At 44.4% G+C, this 13,236-nt stretch overlaps 1 pseudogene; it reads left to right on the plus strand.

Annotated features, from left to right (window-relative positions):
• The first annotated feature begins 8,786 nt into the window (after positions 1-8,786).
• LOC135051685 (5S ribosomal RNA) lies at positions 8,787-8,906 on the plus strand (annotated as a pseudogene).
• The last annotated feature ends 4,330 nt before the right edge of the window (positions 8,907-13,236 follow it).

Here is a 13,236-nt window from a genome sequence, read left to right on the forward strand (position 1 = left end):
CCTCCCTCTCTACCAGGCAGATATAGATCTAAGATAAACACACAGGGAATGGGTCAATGTTATGTAGAAAATCAGAAAAGTACACAGTGAACTCCTAATAAGTCATGTAAATGAGAATATGTTAATGTACCAATGTTTCTTACTCTTTAACAAGTGGGCAGAGGATATTTTAATACTTCAGGAAGGAGACAGAACATATGTGTTTTTAAAAATTATAATTTATTCACTGGGTGCATGGATTTTAATAAGATAATGTTGTCACTTGTGTGATAACGGAACTAAAGTGGAACCATCACCTATAGACTGGCCGCAGACACAATTCTGTCACTGGATTCTAGTGAATTGATCAGTTTTATTTATTTTTCTCTAACGTCCTAAGTGGATGCTGGGGACTCCGTAAGGACCATGGGGATTAGCGGCTCCGCAGGAGACTGGGCACATCTAAAGAAAGCTTTAGGACTATCTGGTGTGCACTGGCTCCTCCCCCTATGACCCTCCTCCAAGCCTCAGTTAGATCTCTGTGCCCGAACGAGAAGGGTGCACACTAGGGGCTCTCCTGAGCTTCTTAGTGAAAGTTTTAGTTTAGGTTTTTTATTTTCAGTGAGACCTGCTGGCAACAGGCTCACTGCATCGAGGGACTAAGGGGAGAAGAAGCGAACTCACCTGCGTGCAGAGTGGATTGGGCTTCTTAGGCTACTGGACATTAGCTCCAGAGGGACGATCACAGGCCCAGCTTGGATGGGTCCCAGAGCCGCGCCGCCGGCCCCCTTACAGAGCCAGAAGGCAGAAGAGGTCCGGAAAATCGGCGGCAGAAGACGTCCTGTCTTCAACAAGGTAGCGCACAGCACTGCAGCTGTGCGCCATTGCTCTCAGCACACTTCACACTCCGGTCACTGAGGGTGCAGGGCGCTGGGGGGGGGGGGCGCCCTGAGACGCAATAAAAAAAACACCTTGGATGGCAAAAAAATGCATCACATATAGCTCCTGGGCTATATGGATGCATTTAACCCCTGCCAGAATACACAGAAAAACGGGAAGATAAGGCCGCCGATAAGGGGGCGGAGCCTATCTCCTCAAGCACACTGGCGCCATTTTCCCTCACAGCTCCGTTGGAGGGAAGCTCCCTGGCTCTCCCCTGCAGTCACTACGCTACAGAAAGGGTTAAAAAAGAGAGGGGGGCACTAATTAGGCGCAGTATAAACTATACAGCAGCTATAAGGGGAAAAACACTTGTATAAGGTTATCCCTGTATATATATAGCGCTCTGGTGTGTGCTGGCAAACTCTCCCTCTGTCTCCCTAAAGGGCTAGTGGGGTCCTGTCCTCTATCAGAGCATTCCCTGTGTGTGTGCTGTATGTCAGTACTTTTGTGTCGACATGCATGAGGAGAAAAATGATGTGGAGACGGAGTAGATTGCCTGTAATAGTGATGTCACCCCCTAGGGGGTCGACACCTGAGTGGATGAACTGTTGGAAGAAATTACGTGACAGTGTCAGCTCTGTATAAAAGACAGTGGTTGACATGAGACAGCCGGCTACTCAGCTTGTGCCTGTCCAGACGTCTCATAGGCCGTCAGGGGCTATAAAGCGCCCGTTACCTCAGATGGCAGATATAGACGCCGACACGGATACTGACTCCAGTGTCGACGGTGAAGAGACAAATGTGACTTCCAGTAGGGCCACACGTTACATGATTGAGGCAATGAAAAATGTTTTACACATTTCTGATAATACGAGTACCACCAAAAAGGGGTATTATGTTCGGTGAGGAAAAACTACCTGTAGTTTTCCTGAATCTGAGAAATTAAATGAGGTGTGTGATGATGCGTGGGTTTCCCCCGATAACAACTGATAATTTCTAAAATGTTATTGGCATTATATCCTTTCCCGCCAGAGGTTAGGGTGCGTTGGGAAACACCCCCTAGGGTGGATAAACGCTCACACGCTTGTAAGGGCTCTAACCTCTCCTGAGATGGCCACCCTTAAGGATCCTGCTGATAGAAAGCAGGAGGGTATCCTAAAATGTATTTACACACATACTGGTGTTATACTGCGACCAGCAATCGCCTCAGCCTGGATGTGCAGTGCTGGGTCGGCGTGGTCGGATTCCCTGACTGAAAATATTGATACCCTAGATAGGGACAGTATATTTTTGCCTATAGAGCATTTGAAAGATGCATTTCTATATATGCGTGATGCACAGCGGAATATTTGCCGACTGGCATCAAGTCTAAGTGCGTCGTCCATTTCTACCAGTAGAGGGTTATGGACACGTCAGTGGTCAGGTGATGCGTATTCCAAATGGCATTTGGAAGTATTGCCTTATTAAGGGGAGGAGTTATTTGGGGTCGGTCTTTTAGACCTGGTGGCCACGGCAACAGCTGGGAAATCCACGTTTGTACCCCAGGTCGCCTCTCAACATGAGAAGACGCCGTATTATCAGGCGCAGTCTTTTCGTGGACAAGCGGGCAAAAGGTTCCTCATTTCTGCCCCGTGACAGAGGGAGAGGAAAAAGGCTGCAGAAATCAGCCAGTTCCCAGGAACAGAAACCCTCTCCCGCCTTCTGCCAAGCCCTCAGTATACGCTGGGGCTTTACAAGCAGAATCAGGCACGGTGGGGGGCCCGTCTCAATGAATTTCAGCGCGCAGTGGGCTCACTCGCAAGTAGACCCCTGGATCCTTCAGGTGATATCTCAGGGGTACAAATTAGAATTCGAGACGTCTCCCCCTCGCCGTTTCCTAAAGTCGGCTTTACCGATGTCTCCTTCTGACAGGGAGACAGTTTTGGAAGCCATTCACAAGCTGTATTCCCAGCAGGTGATAATCAAGATACCCCTCCTGCAACAGGGAACGGGGTATTATTCCACACTGTGGTGGTACCAAAGCCGGACGGCTCGGTGAGACCGATTCTAAATCTAAAATCTTTGAACACTTACATACAGAGGTTCAAATTCAAGATTGAGTCACTCAGAGCAGTGATTGCGAACCTGGAAGAAGGGGACTACATGATATCTCGGGACATCAAGGATGCTTACCTTCATGTCAAAATTTACCCTTCTCACCAAGGGTACCTCAGGTTTATGGTACAGAACTGTCACTATCAGTTCAGACGCTGCCGTATGGATGGTCCACGGCACCCCGGGTCTTTACCAAGGTAATGGCCGAAATGATGATATTCCTTCGAAGGAAGGGAATTTTAGTTATCCCTTACTTGGACAATTCCCTGATAAGGGTAAGATCCAGGGAACAGTTGGAGGTCGGTGTAGCACTATCTCAGGTAGTGTTGCGGCAGCACGATTGGATTCTCAATATTCCAAAATCGCAGCTGGTTCCGACGACTTGTCTTCTGTTCCTAGAGATGATCCTGGACACAGTCCAGAAAAAGGTGTTTCTCCCGGAGGAGAAAGCCAGGGAGTTAACCGAGCTAGTCAGGAACCTCCTAAAACCGAGCCAAGTCTCAGTGCATCAATGCACAAGGGTTCTGGGTAAAATGGTGGCTTCCTACGAAGCAATCCCATTCGGCAGATTCCACGCAAGAACTTTCCAGTGGGACCTGCTGGACAAATGGTCCGGGTCGCATCTTCAGATGCATCAGCGGATAACCCTGTCACCAAGGACAAGGGTGTCCCTCCTGTGGTGGTTGCAGAGTGCTCATCTTCTAGAGGGCCGCAGATTCGGCATTCAGGACTGGGTCCTGGTGACCACGGATGCCAGCCTGCGAGGCTGGGGAGCAGTCACACAGGGAAGGAATATCCAGGGCTTATGGTCAAGCCTGGAGACATCACTTCACATAAATATCCTGAAGCTAAGGGACATTTACAATGCTCTAAGCTTAGCAAGACCTCTGCTTCAAGGTCAGCCGGTGTTGATCCAGTCGGACAACATCACGGCAGTCACCCACGTAAACAGACAGGGTGGCACAAGAAGCAGGAGGGCAATGGCAGAAGCTGCAAGGATTCTTCACTGGGCGGAAAATCATGTGATAGCACTGTCGGCAGTATTCATTCCGGGAGTGGACAACTGGGAAGCAGACTTCCTCAGCACGACCTCCACCCGGGAGAGTGGGGACTTCACCCAGAAGTCTTCCACATGATTATAAACCGTTGGGAAAAACTCGACAGGTATTGCGCCAGGTCCAGGGACCCTCAGGCAATAGCTGTAGACGATCTGGTAACACCGTGGGTGTACCAGTCAGGGTATGTGTTCCCTCCTCTGCCTCTCATACCCAAGGTACTGAGATTGATAAGATGGAGAGGAGTAAGCACTATATTCGTGGCTCCGGATTGGCCAAGAAGGACTTGGTAACCGGAACTTCAAGAGATGCTCACGGAGGATCCGTGGCCTCTACCTCTAAGAAGGGACCTGCTCCAGCAAGGACCCTGTCTGTTCCAAGACTTACCGCGGCTGCGTTTGACGGCATGGCGGTTGAACGCCGGATCCTGAAGGAAAAAAGGCATTCCGGATGAAGTCATCCCTATCCTGATCAAAGCCAGGAAGGATGTAACCGCAAAAACATTATCACCGCAATTGGCGAAAATATGTTGTGTGGTGCGAGGCCAGTAAGGCCCGACGGAGGAAATTCAACTGGGTCGATTCCTACATTTCCTGCAAACAGGAGTGTCTATGGGCCTGAAATTGGGGTCCATTAAGGTTCAAATTTCGGCCCTGTCAATTTTCTTCCAAAAAGAACTAGCTTCAGTCCCTGAAGTTCAGACGTTTGTAAAAAGGGGTACTGCATATACAGCCTCCTTTTGTGCCTCCAGTGGCACTTTGGGATCTCAATGTAGTTTTGGGTTCCAAAAGTCACATTGGTTTGAACCACTTAAATCTGTGGAGTTAAAATATCTCACATGGAAAGTGGTCATGCTGTTGGCCCTGGCCTGGGCCAGGCGCGTGTCAGAATTGGCGGCTTTATCCTAAAAAAGCCCTTATCTGATTTTCCATTCGGACAGGGCGGAATTGAGGACTCGTCCTAAGTTTCTCCCTAAGGTGGTTTCAGCGTTTCACCTGAACCAACCTATTTGTGGTGCCTGCGGCTACTAGGGACTTGGAGGACTCCAAGTTGCTAGACGTTGTCAGGGCCCTGAAAATATATGTTTCCAGGACGGCTGGAGTCAGGAAATCTGACTCGCTGTTTATCCTGTATGCACCCAACAAGCTGGGTGCTCCTGCTTCTAAGCAGACTATTGCTCGTTGGATTTGTAGTACAATTCAGCTTGCACATTCTGTGGCAGGCCTGCCACAGCCAAAAATCTGTAAATGCCCACTCCACAAGGAAGGTGGGCTCATCTTGGGCGGCTGCCCGAGGGGTCTCGGCTTTACAACTTTGCCGAGCAGCTACTTGGTCAGGAGCAAATACGTTTGTAAAATTCTACAAAATTGATATCCTGGCTGAGGAGGACCTGGAGTTCTCTCATTTGGTGCTGCAGAGTCATCCGCACTCTCCCGCCCGTTTGGGAGCTTTGGTATAATCCCCATGGTCCTTACGGAGTCCCCAGCATCCACTTAGGACGTTAGAGAAAATAAGAATTTACTTACCGATAATTCTATTTCTCATAGTCCGTAGTGGATGCTGGGCGCCCATCCCAAGTGCGGATTGTCTGCAATACTGGTACATAGTTATTGTTACCAAAAAATCGGGTTATTGCTGTAGTGAGCCATCTTTTCTAGAGGCTCCTCTGTTATCATGCTGTTAACTGGGTTCAGATCACAAGTTGTACGGTGTGATTGGTGTGGCTGGTATGAGTCTTACCCGGGATTCAAAATCCTTCCTTATTGTGTACGCTCGTCCGGGCACAGTATCCTAACTGAGGCTTGGAGGAGGGTCATAGGGGGAGGAGCCAGTGCACACCAGATAGTCCTAAAGCTTTCTTTAGATGTGCCCAGTCTCCTGCGGAGCCGCTAATCCCCATGGTCCTTACGGAGTCCCCAGCATCCACTACGGACTATGAGAAATAGAATTATCGGTAAGTAAATTCTTATTTTAAACTTGTTTTTTATCAAAGCATCACATGCGAAGCTCATTGAGTCCTGTTTGGAGAAAGAGTGCTATATAAATAAAATTATTATTATTATTATTAATACAATAGTGCAATAACAATGGATGATGGCACCAGTAGAACTTAAAATAAGAAAAGTGCTATCTTGACATATACAATACAATAGTACAGTAACAATCTACAATGTCCCCAGCAGATAATAAAGACAAGACAATTGCCACCTGTAACAGAATCCTTGCAGGAGAAATTATTTATTTATTATTTATTACAGGTTATTTATATAATGCACACATATTCCGCAGCGCTTTACAGAGAATATTTGGCCATTCACATCAGTCCCTGCCCCAGTGGAGCTTACACTCTATACTCCCTAGCACATTTATACGCACACAGTCATACTAGGGTTAATTTTGTCAGAAGCCAATTAACCTACCAGTATATTTTTGGATTGTGGGAGGAAACCGGAGTACCAGGAGGAAACCCACGCAAGTACGGGGAGAATATACAAACTCCACACAGTGAGGGCCATGGTGGGAATTGAACCCATGACCTTAGTGCTGTGAGGCAGTAATGCTAACCATTACACCATCCGTACTGCAGTGGCATTGAAAAATACAACGGCTGGTGGAGTAAGATTTCTCCATTACAGTAAAGCACCCTATGTCAGATTAAAATAAAGAGTAACTAAAAGGGGGTTCCGTTTCTCGCCTCTCCCCACACACCCCTCAGGGACCCCCTCCTCAGCCAACAGAAAAAAAGTTCATCTGTACCTCACAATAGAATGGGATGGGGGGGGGGGGGGGGGGGGGGGAGTCACCAGCCACCTCTCGAGTAAGGTACCAGGCAGACTTCCATGAATGTGACCCTTGCTTTAAGTATATAGGATGACTATAAAGCTCTCCCGCACATCAAAAAACATTTCTATTTTAGATTCCTTGTCCAGAACCGTGGATTCCGGAAAGATTAAAAAAAACTTATAGACCAACAAAGCAGACGCAACTGAATGGTTCCACATATGAAGGATAGCCTTACCCACTGCCATCAGAAATCGTCTTCCCCCAGGGGTAATTCAGGGATGAGCAGAGATAATCCCAAAGACAGCCCAGTCAGATATGTTTTAACCTGTAACCAAAAACTCCTCATGAAGGGGCACTGCCACAGACAATGGTATAAGTCCGCCATTGGTTCCGCACATCTGTAACAATCATGCATAGATAACTGAATAATGACGAGGTAAGTTTTATTCTTATACATATTGCTTTTAGCTTTTTTTAAATGGTTAAAAAATAAAGAATAGAAGGCAGGAAACTAGAAGCTGACAGTTGATGAAAGGAGGTGTATTGTGTTAATGTGGGAAGAAGTACGTTTTGATCTATATTGAAAAAAAGAATCTTGAACTTCGACATGCCTTCTATGGGGTATATTCAATTAGTGTCAAATGCCTTCTTTTGTCGAAAAACAGGGCTTTTTCGACAAAAAAACCATGTCGAATTGTATTCGACAATTCAATACGGCACTTATCGACAAAAAACCTGTTGGATCAGTTTCGACTTTTGACTTTTCGACAATCGACTGTCTGTAATGTTTAAAAGCCGGCATTTCGACAAAAGTATATTCAGTTGAAGATTGTCGAATCGGTATCGGTGCTTTTCGACAATTTCATTGTGCCAAGTTTTTCTGTCATTAGCTGACAAGAAATTTTAAATACTTAATTTTTTTTTTTTTAATTTCTAATAGCTACCTCCACTACCAAAGCAGCCACGCAAAGACATGGAAAGACAACATCCCATACTCTCAGTTCCATAGAATTAAGCGGAACTGTAGCAAGAAAGAGGACTGCAATGAACAGGTAGCCATTTACAGAAAACGATTTGAAGAGAAGTCATATCCAAAATCAATTCTGGACAAGGCCACTGCAAGAACAAATACCCTAAAGAGGGAGGACCTTCTAGAATATAAAAAGAAGGAAGACCCTAAGGAATCCACCGCATTTATCACCACCTACAACCATCATGAGAACCATATCAAATCATCCCTTAGGGAACATAGGAAGATTTTACTTATGGATCCTGTACTGAAAGAAATCCTCCCGGAAAAACCACAGATAGTCTTTCGCAAATCCAAAAGTCTCAAAGACCATCTTGCACCCAGCATGTTACGTGACACCACTAAGGAAAGAACCAATCAAACATTTTTGAAATGCACAGGAGCATTCAAATGCGGACGATGTAACATCTGCAAGTTCCTGAATTCAAACAGAAAAACATTTTTTGACTCAGGGGATACCCAAGAATTTAAGATAAAGGAATTCCTTAATTGTAACAGTAGCTCTGTCATATATTTATTGGAATGTACATGTAAGAAGAAGTACGTGGGGAAAACAAAGCGGACGCTTAAACTAAGAATTCAAGAGCACATCAGGAGCATCAAAAACAAGCTCGACAACCACCTCATCTACAGACATTTCATCTTGGAACACAACTCAAACCCAGAAGACTTAACTTTTAAAGCGATCGAACACGTACAGATTGGGGAAAGAGGCGGAGATCTGGCGAACAAACTATCTCAAAGAGAAATGTTTTGGATCTACCAGCTTAACACGATGCACCCGGCAGGATTCAATGAGGGTTATGAAATTGCCCCATTTTTATAAGGTTTTTATAAAAATAAAAAAAAATATCTCATTTTATCCTCACTCACTTTAATCACATTGAATGTATATGTGCACCTGAATTCATAGCACAATAAAAATGTTTGACACAAGAATGAGTGTTTTGTTTAAAGCCAATAGATACAGTCATACCACACTGGCTCCACGCCCAAACCCGTCCGATCTTGGAAGCTAAGCAGTGTCGGGCTTTAACAGTACCAAGAGGGAGACCACCTGGGAAGCTAAAGTACTGTAAAAAATAATAAACACTAATGTGTCAAACTAGGGCCCACATACACGTACACACATAATCACTCAGCTTAGTGGGCACACACTAAGGCACGGACAGGTGCATGCACACATCTGTACAAACTTGATATATATACATAGGATATGTATATGCATATATGTATATATCTGTATATGCACATGTTATCACGATTATCATAATCCACTTTAATTCACCCAGTATATAACACAAAAAAAATATATATCTTCCCAATATGAATAGTCTATATTTATTAAACTGCTTTTAAAAGATATTTATTTTTCCCACCCCATTATTGTGAAAACAACTCCCACAGAATTTCCACTGTCAAGAAACTTAATTTATTGCCTTGGACTAAAAGTGGACATATTTATATGCCCCATATGTAATAATTGTCTTAATGAAGTGTTTAGGAATACTCGAGGCGAAACGATATTAATTGCACCTTATTTTATATTTTTTATCTATGTAACCGAGCAAATAAAATGCAAGGAGAATCCACGTCTGCATATAGGGACTCCGCTCAAATGGCCGCCGACAATGCACTGAACTCTCCAGACGCTGTCAAACAAGAAGAAGCGTCATGTGTCATTCCGGACACGCATACCGGAAGTGGGGCACAAATTACAGAACATTAAGGACGGAAGTGGGGCACGAAGCTCTGAACACAGCCGTTCGTCGAGACGCGATACCGGAAGTGGGGCGTTCGCGCATGCGCACCTCGCAGCCGCCGATACAGGAAGTGTGGCGGAAGTGCGCAATAACAATAGGAACTATTCACTACACCATTTTTAAAGATCTTACTGAACTCGTTTTTTTATATAGTTGTCATGGGATGCCTCTCCCTAGCCTAATAGTATTGCTCCATCATTGTTTCTCTATCAATATAAACTATGTATACGATACACTTTTACATTGTTAATTGACAGGAAGTGATGTCACAACTAGTAACCCCTTATCAGTAGGTATATAAGCCTACTCTGCACATTCAATCATTACCCCTTGATGAAGTCAGATAGACGAAACGCGTTGGGATATCCTGTATGACCCTCCATCTTAAGTTAAGCTGTTTCTTAATAATTACAAATTACTTTATTCTTTTTATGTCTTAAGATTTTTACATATTCATTTTTTAGTATATATTCTGTTTTACTACATTTTTATCATATATGTAGTTTTGTGAAAAAACAGTTTTTCTAAAAATTCGTGTTTTTTACTTTTGCAAAATAAATTGTTTTTATTCTTTTACAAAAAAGGTCTTTTTATCATGTCCTTTATAAATTGCATTTTAGTCCGCTAAATATATATTTTTTTTTATATAAACACCAGTTGGTCGCCAGAGCCCCTACCTACCCATATTCACCCGCATATATATTTATATTTGAAGTAATTATCTAATTGGTTTTTGTATTTATGACCCAATTATTATATTTAGATTTTTTTCCCCAAATATTTTTTTCTGTACTGGGCTGAGTGAAGAAATGTACCCATGATTCCACAGTTTTACCCAGGTTACACTTCTCCAAAGCCACTCCTATGCTTGAGACTTCAGGGAGAAGAGCAGCCAGTACAGTCAGCTCTCTTGTGGAATAGTTTTTTTTAGGGCAATCTGCGTTTTTAACATATATATCATATTTTTTTACACTGACTACAATAATGGAGCCTTTTTCTGAGCAGATTGTGATGTTCATGCTCGTGGCAAGTGTGGATAATAAACAGGCTCTTGAAGATAAGGATCGTGGTCAGCAAATGTCTGCATTGGGTGAGTGAGTGCGTGCATAATTTCCACGTCCACACCGGTATCGCACTAGGTGTGTACTGGAGGATCTCTCCGAGTTCGAGGTCATACAAAATGATCACTTATCGGCTCATGAAATATATTTGCTCTACGATCTGTTGGAGCCAGACCTGGAACCTTGTGCACGGACAAATCATGCAGTCAGTGGTTTCCAGAAACTGCTGGTACATTAAATTTTTTGGCGTCAGGCACATTCCAGCCTACTTTGTCTCAAACGTGCATTTTTTCACAGCCGACACTGTCGCGCTGTATAACCCAGGTCCTTAAGGCGTTCCGCATATTAACAACCCAGTTCCTCAAATTTCCAGATTCGGACAGTGGATGGCTTGAGATCAGATTAGGCTTTTACAATGAATTTATGTTCCCCAACGTTCTGTGTGCGATTGACTGTAAGCATATGCAATTCAGACCGCCACGGATTTTGGGAAGAATGTTTTCGGAACCGAAAACGCTTCCATTCCATGAATGTTCAGGTGGTCTGTGATGCAGAAATGAAGTTTACCAATCTTTTTGTGGGATTTCCTGGGTCATCTCATGACTCCTTCATCCTAAGCCAGTCATTGCTGTTTCAGGATTTTGAAACAGGAAAAATGCCGGATGGATGGCTGTTAGGTAAGACTTATTTTTTTTTTTTATATTACCCACCTTTTTCTTTTTTCCATAGGCGATGCGGGTTATCTGAACAGACCGTGGCTCTTGACCCCATTGTCTAATCCTGTAGGTGAAGCCCAAGAACGGTACCAAGAGACACACATTACATCGCGGGGAGTAATTGAGCATGCCTTCGGTGTACTTAAAAGCCGGTTTTGAAGTTTAGACTCTTCTGGTGGTGCTCTTTTAACCTCATCGGCGAAAGTTTGCGGCATAGTTAATGCATGCTGTATTCTACACAACATTTGTGTCGCAAACAGTTTGCCGGTGACTATTCGTCGCAGGGCTTTCCGCAACGGGAACCGTTCTTCTGCTCCACCTGTGGGTATGGACGAAGGAGATGAAGCTAGAAGTCATTTAATTCAGACATATTTTTCCTCAGCCTGTGAGTATACTTGTAATATTTGTATTTTCATGTAAAATCAGTGTGTCATATTTTTAATTAAATTAATGTGTCTTTTTTTTTTTTATTCCAAAGTTTTTTCCTGTTGACAGTTTTATCCCCAAGTTGCATCCTGTTGATGGGTTCCTGTTGTTGATTTGCCAGTCGGGTTTGTTTACCCCTTTTTGGAATCCTGTTTACGGATTCCTTTTTGGATTCCTGTTCCTGTTGACGGCCTACTTGTGATGTGGACCTCCCCCACCGCCATGTTAAAAAGAGACCCTTAAGGTGAGATGCAGGGACCCAAACTCCCTCTTTTCGGTGGAACCTGTGTTTGTGCAATGTTGCTGGAACCTGTTGTTCTTGTTCAGGAGGGATGACACGCTTTCAAGTACCTTGAAATTAATCCTTTTCCTCTTCCATAGGTTTTACGGAGTAGCCCTCCCAAGGCCAAAGTACCCTGTCCGGTGTAAAGTGATGCTACAGTCCCCCTCTACCATGACGACCTACTTGTGAAGTGGACCTCCCCGACCGCCATGTTACAAAGAGACCCTTCGGGTGAGATGCAGGGACCCAACCTCCCTCTTGTCGGTGGAACCTGTGTTTGTGCAATGTTGCTGGTACCTGTTGTTCTTTTTCAGGAGGGATGACACGCTTTCAAGTACCTTGAAATTAATCCTTTCTCTCTTCCACAGGTTTCACGGAGTAGCCCACCCAAGGCCAAAGTACCCTCTCCGGTGTAAAGTGATGCTACCGTCCCCCCTCTACCATGATGGCCTACTTGTGATGTGGACCTCCCCCACCGCCATGTTACAAAGAGGCCCTTCAGGTGAGAGGCAGGGTCCCTACCTCCCTCTTGTCAGTGTTACCTGTGTGTTGTTGCCTGCAGCTGCTCTTCTTTTTCAGTTGGGATGTCACACTTTGAAGTACCTTGTAACTATTACTATTTTTCTCTTCCACAGGTTTCACGGAGTAGCCCAGAAGTACCCTCTCCAGTGTAAAGTGATGCTACAGTGCCCCGGGATGCGGTCAAGATCCCGCCGGTCGGAATACCGACACTGGAATCCTGACCGGCACAATCCCGACATATTCTCCCTCTGTGGGTGTCCACGACACCCATAGAGGGAGAATAATTAGTGTGCCGAGCGTAGAATTTAAAACAATACTAGTGAATGCTCAAGCTACACAAAAGTGAATGCTCAAGTTACACAACTTTTAACCTAAGGTGTAGTTATAAAAAAAAAATAAAAAAACATGTGGTAACAGATTATTGCTCTTTGGCCTATCATATATGCAACCACAAGGAGCTTTCATCAGTTACCACACTCATACATTCCCGCGCATGTATGTCTAAACATAGCTCCTTGGTAGTACCCGGTCGGGGGGGGGGGGGGGAATACATATTAAATTAAAACAATAAAAAGAAAAAAACAAACTAATGGGAGGGAGAAAAGGCGAAGCAGCAAAATTACCATTTTAAATAATGAAAA

Source organism: Pseudophryne corroboree, chromosome 2 (genome assembly GCF_028390025.1).
Source record: "Pseudophryne corroboree isolate aPseCor3 chromosome 2, aPseCor3.hap2, whole genome shotgun sequence".
Lineage (NCBI taxonomy): Eukaryota > Metazoa > Chordata > Amphibia > Anura > Myobatrachidae > Pseudophryne > Pseudophryne corroboree.